General features: G+C 39.2%; 1 protein-coding gene across 1 annotated transcript in view; it reads right to left on the reverse strand.

Moving 5' to 3' along the window:
- The window catches only part of ZFX (zinc finger protein X-linked), a 113,601-nt gene extending 100,402 nt beyond the window's left edge, over positions 1–13,199 (reverse strand). Inside the window, exon 1 of the mRNA XM_072615245.1 lies at positions 13,055–13,199. The gene's annotated coding sequence lies outside the window, so the exon portion shown is untranslated. The remainder of the gene's footprint in view (positions 1–13,054) is intronic.
- Between the last annotated feature and the right edge of the window lie 287 nt (positions 13,200–13,486).

The following is a 13,486-nucleotide window of genomic DNA, read 5'->3' on the forward strand; positions in this document are numbered from 1 at the left end:
TTCTCAGCAGGTGGAATGGAAACCCACCTTTAGATCACTTTATTCCACTTCCTCATTAAGTGTCTATCAATCAAAGCTGATTTTCACCTGTCAGGGGAATTCCCTTTCAGAAGATATTTAAGGCATCTCAAAGTCTCCCTTGGCATTCTTATGAGAGAAATCACTGATCATCAATGTATTCATTATTTGCTAGCCTAATTAATAAATTTATTGTTAATTACTCAGAAATTCTGTCTCTGGGAGATTTCAATCATCACAGTTTCAACTGGACTGTGATTAGTGACACTTTGCTGTCTAAGGTAAAACCTTTTGGGACCATGAATTTTCTTTTTGAGCTTCATTTTCAGGTTTGCTGCATCCCTGAGCAAACGTTTTACCACTTCAAAGAAAATGCCAGCAGCTCAGTGGCAGTAAGGACCATGGCCTACAGCCAGTAGATATCTGTCCCTGAGACAAAGGTTGAGATGGTGATCTTGGGTAGGTTAAAGTAGAACCCTCTTGACTCAGCTTCCCATACAAGAAATCTTCCCACCCAGTTAATTCTGAACCTAGCAGTAGTATCCCTTCGTACACTTGAGTGCTTATGCTATCTTCACCTGAAACCAGTTGTAATTAAGGATGTTTTGGTAGTTCTGTGTCCCTGGGCTATTATACTTGTACAAGAAGCTGTTATAGTGGCCCCAAACTGCTTCTTCCTCTCATAGCAAAATTTCCTATAACCTTCTTCATATAATTTTTGTTGCAATATCTTAGCACCTCCTGCCGTTTTCAATCTGAGATTCTGTACTGGAAAACTAAACAAATGAGTATTTGGCCTTGTCATCTGCCTGTTTATAACTATAAACATGTATAAGATAAGGTCCTTACATTTTTCAAAATGTTATGGAAACAACTAATTTTTATATGTTGATTCATGAAAAAGCCATTGGCAATGTTTTCATCATTTGAATTCATGTCTTTTGTTGTACTCTTATATTGTTTAAGCATAGGATATTAATCTAATAGATCATTGTTGTTGCAATACTGCACATTTACTAATTGCATTAATATTTGTGTATTAATATATGCACACATAGAGTAATTCCTAGAAAAGAGGGAACTAAGTTCATTGAACTCTCTTGCTTTTGCAGTTGAAAAGCCTACCAATTTCTTAGTGGTAGGAGTAGACCCTTATCTTAAGAATAAAGAAATCTTAAGGATATTGGGCAGAAAAATGAAAAGACTGGGAGAGGATAAAATTAAGAAGGCAGGTCAGACAACTCAGTATGTTTTCCTAGTCGTGTGTGAGGTTTTTAACCACCGAAATATACCTGAGGAATTGATAGTAAGGAGATATCCCTGGGAATTTCAGACTTGTCCACTCTCTGAAGATGAGAAATTGCTTAAATTGCCCTTCTCATCAAAGGAGGCATGAATGTCAAAGGAAAGAGTGAATGTCACAATGAAGTCTAGGAATTCTATTTACCTATGAATAAAGATGGGGCCACAGGCCCCAAATTTTCTCTCAACATAAACCAGGAGAAGAATCTTGGGAGATTTGCAGTAGGAAGGCAAGAGTGCATCTGGGACACTGCAATGAGACTGACAAATAGCCGAAGGAAAATAGCTATTATGGCAGTAATAACCTCATAAAGGCAAGGTCTGATGTTACCTGGTATGACTGTATAAAAGGTTTAGCTGACATATTTGAGGGAGCAGATCAGAAGACCCCTATGCTAATTTTGTCTCTAATGCTGTGCAGCACAAAGGAGAAAAACCTATTGAGTTCCTCTTCAGGGTGGAGCGACTGGTGCAGAGACAGATACAAATAGTCTCTGTGGATCCTGAAAACACAAGAAGCAGAGACTGTTCTAGGGCTTGGTATGTAACCTTCATGCACCTGATGTGTTCAGATCCATGCATCGCCAATAACATCCAAATTGAGGTAGGTACTCCTAAGCTTCAAAGCTCATCATAACCCACAGGACTCAAGACTCAAGACTCAGGCCTTAGAAACTGTGAACCACGAGAGAAAAGCAGAACAGCAGCACCACGAGTGCTGAGTTAGAGTCACAGAACTTGAGAAAATCAGGGGAGAAATGGAGCAGTGCATAACCCTGTTCTCCATGGAGAGGTCGAGGACCAAGAGAATGGAGGGGACAAAAATCTGAAATAAGAACACCTCTATCTGGTAAACATCAGAGTAATGGATCCACCTTTTGTCATAATTGCAGATTAGATGACCATATTTACATCGAATGTACTAGCAAAGAGAAGTCATGAAGAAGTTATAATCTTCTGATCTAGCAGGACTAGAGAAGCAGGTTATCATGGGCTCCAAGGACAGTCATATGGACATTTTCATCAATGAGTCTTTTCCACCCGGACTCACATGCAGAAGTCAAATAGCACATGGCCAAGCACAGATCTCTGGATCACTTGATTAGAAACTTCTTTATAAATTGACTCTGAGAAAGTGAAAGGTAGCATGAGGTAAATTATCTCACATAAAAGAGGCAAGAAAAAGCTTTTACAGGAGGGGAGGGGGGGATTAAGGAGGAGTGAGTGAATCTCACTCTCATCAGAGTTGGTTCAAAGAGGGAATAACATACACAGGCAATTGGGTCAATCTATCTTACCCTACAGGAAAGCAGGAGGGGAAGGAAATAAAAGTGGGGGTGGGGATAGAAGGTAGGGCAGATTGAGAGAGGAGGTAGTCAGGAGCAAAACACTTCTAAGTAGGCACAAGGTGAAAGGAGAGAGAGAAGAGAATAAACGGGGTGGGTGGATAGGAAGAACGCAAATACAGTTAGCAAAAGTGACTGAAAAAATTTTGAAGGAAGTTTCTCTGATGAAGGGCTCATTTCTCAACCATATAGAGAACTGATTCAAATTTATAAAAATAAGAGCCATTCCCCAATTAATAAATGATCAAAAGATATAATCTGTTTTCAGATGAAGTAATCAAAGCTATCTATAAGTATATGAAAAAATATTCTAATTCACTATTGATTGGAAAAATGCAAATTAGAACAATTCTGAGGTATTGCCTTATACTGTTAGATTGTCTCATAAGACAGAAAATGTAAATGACAAATGTTGGAGGGGATATGGGGAAAATGAGACATTAATACACTGCTGGTAGAATTGTGAACTGATTCAACCATTTTTAGAACAATTTGGAACTATGCCCAAAGGGCTATAGAACCATGAATACTCTTTGACCTAGCAAGGCCTACTACTACGTCTGCATCGTAAAAGAGATTAAAAAACAAAAAGGAAGAGGACGTATATGTACAAAAACGTTTATAGTAGCTCTTTTCTGGGGGTAAAGAATTAGAAATTGAGAGGATTCTCATCAATTGGGGAATGGCTGAACAAGTTGTGGTATGTGATTATGGTGGAATTTTTTTGATGTAAGTAAGAAAGATAAGAAATAATGAGCAGGATACTTCAGAAAAGTCTGGAAAGACTTACATGGCCTGATGCAAAGTGAGATGTACTGGGTACAAAGTAACAGCAATACTGTGGGATGATCAGTTGTGAATGACTTAGCTGTTCTCAACAATACAATGAGCCTAGAAAGCTCTGAAAGACTTGATAAAAAATGTTCTCCATCCCCAGAGAACGAACTCATGGCGTCTGAATACGGATTGAAGCATAGGTGGGTTTTTTTACTTCATTTTTCTTGAGGGTTTTTTTGTGTTTTCTTTTACAATGTGACTATCATAGATATGTTTTGCATAACCACGCGTGTATAGCTTATATCGAATTGCTTGTCCCCAATGGGGAGTAGGGACGGAGGAAAGGAGAGAATTTGGAACTCAAAGTTTTAAAAACAAATGTTAAAAATTGTTTTGACATGTCATTGGGGGAAAACAAAATATTAAATAAATACAAAATAATAAACTGATTCTGACACATCAATGAACGTTCTTTGGATCTAGTCAGTAAACTATTTCCAAATTTATCTAACTGTACTACTGAGCCATTTCTTTTCAAGAATAACATAAAAGAATTCATCGGATGCATAATCTAGGTAAATTCTATCTACGGCATTCTTCTGATGTGCCAGTTTAGGAACACTATCAAAAGAAAACCTAAGTTTCGTTTGCCAGGACCTTTTCTTGATGAAACTATATTGCATCCTTGTGAACATCATTTCCTTTCCTAGATGCTAATTAGTTATCTCTTTAATAATACATCCTAGAATTTTTCAGTCTTTGAAGTCAAACTTACTGGCCTAGAACTTGGAGATTCAAGTCTTTTTTTTTTAAATTGGAAAGTCTCCCTTCTCAAGTCCTATATAGTCTCTCCCATTCTCGACGAGTTTTCAGATGTCATTGGTAGCTCAGTAGCCACACCTGGAAATAATTTCAATGTCCTAAAGATGTAGTTCCATCTGGACCAAATGACTTGAACTCAGCAAGGACATCCAGGTTCCTTCTTAATATTTTTGTGATTTCGATCCCTTACCCTCTTGAGATAAGCCTATAGAGATAGCTGGCATCATGTGTTTAGTCCTGGTTCTGATGACCCAATTACTTATTGTTCCATATGTCCAACCTGAACTACTTCCTACTTCCACCCCCTTGACTCCTGGTTCTTGAGAAGAGAACATGGAGAACACTCCCTGAACAATAACAATATAATGTATGCAACAAACCAAAAACTAGAGGCTCCAACTAATATGCTTTCCCTTTCTATAGTAGCAAACTCCTGCTTCCTGCTTCATAAATCTCCACTCAGAATTACAATTTGTAGTGGTAAAAACCTTCCACTTTGACCTCATCCTCCACTCTTACTCCTTATTTAGTTGCTTTCCCCAGTTTCTACCATTCTCTAACTTCCTTTCACTGTGTCTATGGAACCTCTGCTCTATCATTAACCAACTGTTTTCATCCTTGACCTCTTCCTTACTTTTGTCTTGGGTTCGCAGGAACCTGACTCTCTTCCGAAAGTATCTCAGCCTTTCCACTCTCTCCAATACTGATTGCTCATTCATTCACCTGTCTTACTGAGTCAGGAGACAAAAATTGATATATTCCTTACTCCCTCCCCTCACCACCACTTCCATATTTTCTGCCACCATCACTTTGTAATGTCTCCTTCTTTGGAGTCCATCTGCATCATCTATTCCAAATTATTGTTACAGTGTCCTGTGGCATTGAGGTCATTCTTTCCTTTCTCCAGGATTTCAGTACTTAGCTTATAGCCTTTCTCTCCAATCAAACCCATTCATTCCATCATATCTGGAGACTTCATTAGCTTCTTCAAACCCCATATTTCCATAATATTCATTCCATCTCAGCCACTCACATGGGTTATCATTCCTTAGCTCTCACCATCAAACTTGGTTGTACCATAGCCATCCCTTTGAATTCTGATAATTCCCCTCACTGCTCATAACTCTCCTACTATCTGCCCATTTCTTGATCTTTCTCATTCCTTTAAATCTCTTCTTTGTCCTTTCTGTGACCTCTAGTGTTTCATGCCTCTCTGCTCTTCCAAGCATACCTGCTTTGATCTCACTTTGTGCCCTTCCTAGGCTTGACCCCATATGGAATCAGCAGGACAAAAATGGACTGTCTTCCACCATTGATAAACTTGTTTTCTTTGACCTTCCATCATCATTCATGTCCTTCCATCATTTATGCTCTGCCAGTTTTCAATCTTGGTTACTTCCCTAACCCCACTGTAGAGCTGCTGAACATTCCTGGAGGAAGGCATACAATGATGCCAGCAATATCCTGTTATTTAATCTCCACTGGGTATTCTCAGCTACGCATCTTATTCTTATTCTGCCCTGATGGACATTCTTTTAAAAATAATTGCTATTGATTCAGAAAGAAGGTAGTAAGGAGTTTTTTTACATCACAAGAATAATCAAAGAAGCATAAAGGAGTGTTTAGGACTTATCCTATAACCCTAAAATAAGCCTTAAAGAAGTTCCCCAATGAACCTAGACGATTAGAAGGTCCAGGTCTTTGGCTAGTAGCCACTGACACAGTCTAGTGACTGAAAGGATCAATCACACTCCCTGGGCTTATATATTAAAAAAGCAAGTCATGAAGCAATTTGAAAGTGGAAGTCAACAAAGGACCAGAAAATTTATTGAGTGAGATCCCTGAAGAAGAAGAGATTTCTTCTCTTCTCCCTTAACATCAGCCGCGGAGTCTAGAAATGAATTTAATCTCCCAGAGGGAGACATCCAACAGTAGGAAGAGAGAGAGTTCAAGAGACATGCCTCCCTATGTGGAGTGGCAGAGAGATATACATCCCAGAGAGATGCAGCCACAGAGAGAGAATCCTTAGAAGGAGGAAGAAGCTTCAAGGAGCACAACTCCTAGAAGCAGAAAAGAGAACTAGATATAGATGGAAAATAGATAATGACAACTGTTAGGAAGATTTGAGGTTAAAATTCAACTTCAGACACTAGCTGTGTGACCCTGAGCAAGTCACTTAACCTCAGTTTGTCTCAGTTTCCTCATTTATAAAATGGAGATAACAAAAACACCCAGCTCTTAGGGTTGAGATAATCGTAAAGCCCTTAGCATAGGTCCTGACTTATTATATAATAAGAATTATATAAATATTAGTTATGAATAAACGAAAGTTATTGGCCACAGAAAATGACTATATGAGAAGAAAAGGACTGCTAGGCTCTGCAATTCTAGCATTATTACGTTGTCTTGACATGTACATTCCCTATATCACTATACCCTATGCCCACTCTTCTCCTGGACACTGTGTGGGGGTTTACATCAGCTTTTTGTAGCTACTCTCCTCATTGTATCCTCTTAGTAAATGCTTTTGCTAAGATCTTTTTTGTGTCCACTGCCTGATTTTGAGTCAGAAGAATTCTGGGCCTTTTGAGTTATAATGGTAGGAGCACAATTCCACAGGGTTACCCCTAGAATCTGAGGGGAGCAGCCACATTCTGGGGATACAACCTATGAGTATAAGTACAAGTTTAGGAAAAGAAACTAGAGTTGGAAGCTAAAGATGACTTTTTTTTTATATTATAGTCATCCCCTGATATAATCTCCCTCTCACCAAATCATGATTTGTAACAAGAAAAACATTAAAACAAAATCAACCAACATGTATTTGAAGAGATATGTCAGGTTTCATATCCTTATTCCCCTACCTTTCTACTGAAAGTGTTTTATTATATCTTCTCTGGACCAAGAATGATCATTGCAATTATAGGATTAAATATGTCACACTCCCTCTTTGCTTTCCTCTAACCACTTTTAACATTTCCACGCCCCTTCATACCCAATCTCTCTTTTTCTTATTCCTACTTTGCTAAAAAGAATTGACACCATTTATCATAAAGTCTTTCATCTGCCCATCATTATACCTCAAAACCCCTCAACACCATAGCCTTTGTTCCAAACTCTTGAGAAAGAGGTAAGAGTCCTTCACCTGGATGGGACCAGACCTTCTACTGTGTCCTTGTTCCCATGCATCCTCATGTTATCATTCTCCTTCTTTCTCTCTTATTTTTATTCTCTCCAATTTATTGTAAATAATCATCCAAATTTCACTCCATAATCCCCTTCCACCCAGTTCGTCATTCTCATCCTTCTTGACTCTCCCACCTCAAGGTTTCATCCTAAATCCACTCAACCCTTTCCACTGTGCCCTCTGGAATGCCTGTTCCATAGGCTTCCTTCCTCTTAAATCTATTCCACTCCCACTCCTTCTACCTATTACCTCTTGCTGAAACCTAATTTTCCCTGATGCTAAAGCTTCCCTAGCTACCCTTTTCAGTACTGGCTGCACCTTTGCTCATTCTCTTCAGCTCACTGGTCAAGGTGGGGGAGTTGGAATACTCCTTGCTCTCTATTACCACTTCTAGATTCCCCCCTTTCCTCCATCACTCAGTAAGCTCTCTTCCTTTGAGGTTCACATTATTGATATCTACCACCCAATCAAAATCCTGATAGCTATTGTCCACAAACCCCCAGGTCACTCCCCTTCCTTCCCAAATGAGTTTGACACCTAGGTCATAATTTTCCTCTCCTACCATACTCCTGCTTTTATACCAGGGGACTTCAACATACATATAGATTCTTCCTCAAATATCCTTATTGCTTAGTTCCTCAACATACTCACCTCCCATCATCTACTTCTCCACCTCACCTTAGCTTTCACACAAACACAATACCTTGATCTTGTCATCACCCACAAATGTACCAAATCCACGTTCAAGGATCCTGAAATTTCCTTATAAATGACAATAATCTATTGGATTTCCACCTCTCCCTCTGCTTTTTTTTTTTTTACATAGCTCTATTCTCCATCTGTGCCATGACTCCAATCCCTTGATCCCTCAGTTCTCTCCCTAGCCATCTCCCCTGCACTCTCTCTTCTCCCCATCTTGACTTTTCAGTGAACCAATTTACCTCTATGTTATCTTCTTCTTTTGAATCTCTAGCCCTCTTTTCTTATCACTGATTTCACCCAGACAAGCCTCAGCTTTGTATCATGCCCACCATGTGTTAACTTTGTGCTTGCACAAACACTATTAAACAAAGGTGTAGAAAATCAAGCAACTATTCTGAGTCCACTACAAATTTATGTTACATAACCCCAACTGACCTCTCGCTGCTTCTAGGCAATCCTACTATGCTGGTCTTATCAATTCACTATCCCACATTTCACAGCAGCTCTTCCAAACCTTTTCATCCCTCCTCAAACCTCCTATGTCTCCTTCTCCCTGTCCCCCCACTTTCTCAGCTGAGAGCCTTGCCTTATATTTTACAAGAAAATAATGAGGCCTTGCACCAAATCTTCCCTCCTCTTCCTCATCTCATATTACTCAGATGCCTTCTGCTACTTTCTCCTCCTTCACCATTTCACGTGATGACGTAGCCTTCCTCCTTCCAAAGTTAACCTTTCAACTTGCTCACATGATCCTGTTCCACTCCATCTCCTCCAACAGATTGTCCCCTCTGTCATCCCCACTCTTTCACTTATTTTCAATCTCTCCCTCTCTACTGGCTCATTTCCTATTGCCTTCAAACATGCTCATGGCTCTCCTATTAAAAAAAAACAAAACTAACTCTTGTTCTGTATCTCTTCTGCCCTCTGTACCTAAACTGCTTGGAAAGGACATCTGCAGTAGGTGCCTCCACTTTCTCTCCTCTCACTCCCTTCTTAATGCTTTACAATCTGGCTTTCACTTTATTCCACCAAAACTGCTCTCTCCAGAGTTACTAACGAGAGTTACTAACGATCTCTTACTTGCCAAATCCAGTGGCCTTTTCTCAACCCTCATTCTCCTTGACCTCGCTGCAATCTTGATCACTCTTTCCTCCTTCTCTTTGGGGTTTTGGGATGCCACTCTATCTCCTGGTTTTCATCCTACCCATCTGATTGCTCCTTCTTTGTCTCTTTTTCTGGATCCTCCTCCAGATCCTACCCTCTAAGGGTAGGTGTACCTCAGGGTTCTGTCATGGGTGCTATTTTCTTCTCCCTCTAAACCACTTTACTTGGTGATCTCCTCAGTTACCACGGATTTAATTATCATTTCTATGCTGATGATTCCCGCCCCCATCTCTCTGCTGTCCTCAAATCTTGGATCTCCAATTGCCTTTTAGATATCTCAAGCTTAATGTCCTATTGACATCTTAAACTTGATATGTCCAAAACAGAACTCATTATCTTTCTCCCTAATCCCCCTCCCCTACCTTCCCTATTACTGTAGAGGAAAACACTGTCCTTCCAGCTCCTCAGGCTGCAATATAGGAGGCATATTGGATTCCTCACTTTCTCTCACTTCTCATATTCAAAATGTTGCCAAGGCCTGCTGATTTCTTCTTTGCAATATCTCTCTAATATGCTTCCTTCTCTCTTCTGACATTACCACCACTCTAGTGCAGGCCTCATCCCCTCACCTCATCATTATTACAATAACCTGCTGATGAATCGACCTGCTTCAAGGCTCTCTCCACTCCAGTCCATTCTCTACTCGACCACTAAAGTGATTTTCCTAAAGTACATGTCAGATCATGTCACTCCCTTACTCAATAAACTCCCCAAACCATAACCTGATAACCAATCTGTTGTTGCATGCTTATAATTTTTAGCTAACTTTTCTAACTAGAAAAATCTTTTCCATCTGTTGTCTTCTTGATATTCAAAGTTAACTACGGTTATCATAAGCCCTCACCAGCAGTTCCCCAAATTATTTTACTAGACTCCTAATTAGCCTCAATGACTCTGGTTTCTCCCATCTCTAATCCAGCTATCATTAAGTTGCCAAAATAATCTTACAAATGCACAAGTATGAGCAGATTTCTCCCTGATCAAAAGGTTGTAGTAATCCCCTATTGCTCATTATTAAGGAACAGCTTGAAAATCAGTTTCCTCATATTGCAGCAGATATGAAAGAAAGTAGTTATTTAGGATCTCTAAGACGGTTTGGTAAAGGGAGCTAGGTAGCACAGTGAATAGATGGTCAGGTCCAAAGTCAAGAGGATCTGAGTTCAAAGCTGGTCTCAGACATTTTTTAGCTATGTGACCCTGGACAAGTCACTAAACCCTGTTTGCTTCAGTTTCCTCATTTGTAAAATGAGCAGCAGGAGATGGCTACCACTCCAGTATCTTTGCCAAGAAAATCCCAAATGGAGCCATGAAGAGTCAGTCATGACTGAAATGACTAAACAATAAATATAGTCTGGAGACATCTTAAGGGATATCAAATATCTAGCTAAGGAGTTGATGCTTTATCTTACCAGAAATAGGGGGTCTCTGAGGTTTGTAGTGCAGGGAAATTGCATGGTCAGATTTGTGCATTGGGCAGATTATTTTGATAGTTGTGGGAAGAACAGATTTTTAAAAAGAGAGATTAGAGCTAGTAAGGCCAGTTAGGAAGCTATTTATAATAGAAAAAAATAGTGACAATGGATGCTTGAATTGGTGACAGTTTGAATGGACAAAGGGGGATAAATATATTACCAAGGTATAATAGTCAGGACTTGGTAACTGATTGAATGTAAGGGTAAGGGAGGTGAGAGGACTCAGATCTTGAGCCAGGGTGATTGAGAAGGTGCTGATAGTATCATAAGAAATGGGAGGGGGGGGGAAGAGAGAGAGAGAGAGAAATAGAAAATCTAGGGAAAGAAGTTTGGAGAGAAGGATAATGTTCAACTTTGACCACATTGAGTTTGAAGGATCAGTAAAACAGTCACGTAGAAGTCCCACGTACATTTGGAAATAAATACTAGATCTCAGGAAAGATATTGTGTCTTCAACTACAGAAATGGGAGTTATCTTCACAGAGATAAAATGGAAATCATTGGAGTATATACATGAACCTTAGTAGATACCTACCCTTAGTGAGTGGAAAGAGAAAGGTGAAAGAAGACTGTGAAGGAATCATAGACTGATAGGTGGTGAAGTTGATATATTAGGAGCAGGGAGAAGAGATTCCAGAATTAGGGACTGATTAACAATGTCAAATATTAGAGAGAAGTTGATCGGGATGAAAGCCGGGGGTGAAGAGTGGGGAGGGGGGAAAAGAGCTTTGTGTTTGGTATCATTGGCCATACAAAAGCCTAATTCTTCGTTCACTTTCTTCCCCCAAATTCTAGTTTATCTATTAATCCCAATTTTCTTCTTCTTATCACCTGTCTGGCACCTCCACGCCATCATGGCTCCTTTCTACCTTCTCTACAAATCCAGGCTCTTTATTAATTTGTCACCTCCATACTATAATAATAGGTAGTATTTATAGGGTACTTTATACTTTTTAAAGTGTTTTACAAATATCATCTTATGTTATCTTTACAACAATCATGCTAGGTAGGTACTATACTATTCCCTTTTACAGTTAAAGAAACTGAGGCTTATGGAGATTAAATGGCTTGCCCAGGGTCACACAGCCATTAAGTATCTGAGGCTATATTTCAACTTAGGTCCTCCTGATTCCAGGTCCAGTACTCTCTCTACTGCACTTACCTAGCTGCCTCATCTCTGAATAAGGGGGGTGAGACAAGGAATGAAGACAGCAGGATGGGTTGCTAAGATCACTAAGGTATGATAAAATTACTTTCCTAACCGTGGGGTAAGGATAAATATCAGCTCAAGTTTTCTAAAGTACAGTATAGATTATCTGAATAGTTCCCTCTCTTTGTGATCTAAAAATTCTTATTGAGGAAATAGAATTTAGATATGTATACAAATTTTCTCATGAGGAACAAAGCTGCATTGGGCACCAGGGGACATTGTAACTTATTTGAATAAACCTCACATTTACAATAAGAACAAATATTAAATTCATACTATGAAGGAAAGATAAACACCTAGGGCATGTATGTAGGTTATCTTTATTAATACATAAGTAGGCAAATTTCAATAAAATTAGATGTGCCTAATTCATGGCTATATAAAATATTGAGATTTTTCAATAACACTGAAAAAACAATGTCCCTAAATAACTGATTACATCAATCAACCTGGAAAAGCAAGCTATAACTCAATTCCTCTTACGCTTAAGGGAGGCAGTTCTCCAATCCAATTTTAACTAAAGCAATAAGTCTCTCCATGACATAATTTATTTACATCTACAGGTAAACGCTCCTTTCTTATGTCATGACCAGCTCTGGTCATCTCCTTCATGAATACTCGAAATTTAGAAGCACCAGTAGATCACTCTAGGGTCTGAAGGTGCCATAGGAAACAGCATCCTCCTAGAACCCAATTACCAGAAGCTCTCCTGAATGGCAGTCATAGAACCATAGAATCATAGAATGTTAGAGATGGAAAAGACCTTAGTCCCAACCTCTCGTTTTATAGATGACGAAATTGAATCCCAGAGAGATGAGATGCCTTGCCCCAAGGTCACACAGCCACTCAGCAGCCAGGACAGAATAAGATCTTAGGACTTGACTTCCATTCTCATTCTCTTCTTTAAACTTATTACATAAATGAACTATTTTCTCTTTTCAGTGAATAGATCTAATCATGAAACATTTATTTTTTGGTTGAGGTTTTTTGAAATTATTCCCTATTTCCTTCTTATATTTTTCACAGAATTTCATAGAAATAAAATAAGACTCACAAAACTTGTTACTCGTCCTCACGAAACCATCAGTCGCTTTGTTGTTCCCTTGACATGAACTTTTCATTAGCCAAAGGGGTCTGACTTGCCCTGCAGCAGTTGTACTCAACTGTCAAGTCACAACTCACATTCTCAACTGCCATGATTCCAACATTCCAACATGAGCAAATTCCAAATCTGCTCAAAATTCCACTTGCTCTTTAGACAAAAGTAAAAGAAAATACAATTTTCTTGGTAGGTTCATGATCCAGACGCATGACGCAGTTTCTACTGGTCTCTAAGTTCTGGACAGAAGTAAAAAGTAGACCTGTGGCTTTTGACTTCCAATGCCTCAATTAAAACTTAAAGAAAAGTAAGGAAGAAAGACAGGGAGGGTAGAAGGAGTAAGGAAAGAAAGAAGAAGAAAAGGAGAGTCAGGGTTTGTTATTCACT

This window comes from Notamacropus eugenii, chromosome 5 (assembly GCF_028372415.1).
Source record: "Notamacropus eugenii isolate mMacEug1 chromosome 5, mMacEug1.pri_v2, whole genome shotgun sequence".
NCBI classification, from domain to species: Eukaryota; Metazoa; Chordata; class Mammalia; order Diprotodontia; family Macropodidae; genus Notamacropus; species Notamacropus eugenii.